Genomic DNA, 1,948 nt, shown 5'->3' with positions numbered 1-1,948 from the left:
ATATCTATTAATATTATTTTTTTAATAAATACTTGTAGTATATAATAATAGGTAAAAACTCACATGCAATTGTCTTCATATAAAATTAATAGTTGAAAAATTTTAGATAATATTTAGTCAAACTTGTCAAATCATTTAACGGTTCTTAAATATTAACTTCACATAAAAATAATTGTATGTGAATTTTCACCTAATAAATAATTTTAGTATACACTTAGTATAATTGTTTAAAATAATATAATTCTAATTTTTCTTTTTATAAATTAGAATTCAAATTTTTATTTCAATAAAATTTTTATGCTTTTGAAAGTACATCTTCTAGAATATATTCCTCCACTATATAATTTTCTGATTGGTTGTAGATTTTAACACAAAAAAAAAAGAGAATGACTAACTTTGTATCAAGAAGCATGATCATCCAAGAGCCCTTCCAATATTATATTGTGTTTCGTGGAAGAGTCCTAATTTAAAAATGATTTTTTATTTATTAGAATTAAATTATAAATTTTTCTCTAAACAGATTTATTTTTTCACAAAAGATAGCTAATTTCAGTAAATAGAGAAGAAATTTTGTTTCACAAATTTATAACCATTTATATTGGACTAGTATTAGGAAAAAAAAATAGAAACCATAATAATTTATTGAAGTTTGTCCACTTACTTGCGAGACTCAAACATAAAAAATATCTTTTGGGCAACGTAATTACAAGTCTATCCTACATTACAAGAACACAAAGAACAAAATTTAAAGACAGAAAGAACTCAAGAATATGAAAAGGACACTAAACTTAAAATTTTTAGAAAACTAAATTTTTTTTTTCAAAAATCAAAAGAAATCCACACCAGTTTAATGGACGTCATAACTGAACCGGTGTAAGGTTATTGGGTCACTGGATCACTGGGTCATTAGTTCAATCAGTGAGTCACTGATCGAACCGAAACAATTATATAAAATTTAATTATTTTTTTATTATAAGTACTTTTATTTTATTTTTATAAAAATAATTATCATTTTTAAATTTTAATACTTTATTAATTAGTTTTTATTTATTGTATTATTATATTATTATAGGTGAAAACTCACATACAGTTGTTTTCATGTGAAGTTGATATTTAAGAACCGTTAGATGATTTGACAAGTTTGACTAAATATCATCTAAAATTTTTAAACTATTAACTTCATATGAAGACAATTGCATGTGAGTTTGAATATAAGTGAAATAAAAGATTGTTATATATATTATAATTTGTATATATAATAGTAAAAAGCATTGCAATCTAGTGGTATAAATATCTTTCTTGTATTCTTTGGGATAAGGGTTCGAACCCCTAAAAAACATTTTGAAAAAATTTAGAGATGAAATTTTAATGCAAATTTTTACAATTATTATTAAAAAAATAATTTTTTTTTCTTAAAATTTGGTAATTTTTTGTTAAGTGAAGTTTTTTTACTGTGAATGACCACATATTTTTAAAAAATAAAGAGAAAAATCTAGAAAAAAAGTTTGTTCCAAATTTTTTTTGCATCTTTTAAATATTTATTTAAATATTGTTACAGAAATTTAGATATAATTAATAAATAAGTTGTTTACTAAATATAAATTTTTTTTTGTTACTTACAAAAAATATAATTTTTATTGAATTTTTTTATCATATTTTAAAATTATTTAAAAACTGTATTGTCAATAATATTTTTTAAAAAAGTTTTGTTAACAGTTAAATTGTCGAATATCGATTTAATAGTTAACCATAAAAAATATTATTTAAATCAATACTGATTTAAAACGGAAGAGACAATTAATTTAAGAGAGTGTTAGAGGGCTAACAAATTTTGTAATTTATAACAATTAATTAGTTATTATTAATATTTTTAATGGTATAAGATTATATCTAATAATATAAAATTATTTATTTTTTGTGTTCGTTAAGTGCTAGTCAGATTTTAATA

The sequence above is a fragment of the Arachis duranensis genome, chromosome 6, assembly GCF_000817695.3.
Source record: "Arachis duranensis cultivar V14167 chromosome 6, aradu.V14167.gnm2.J7QH, whole genome shotgun sequence".
Taxonomy (NCBI): domain Eukaryota; kingdom Viridiplantae; phylum Streptophyta; class Magnoliopsida; order Fabales; family Fabaceae; genus Arachis; species Arachis duranensis.
Note: the sequence above shows the minus strand (reverse complement) of the source record.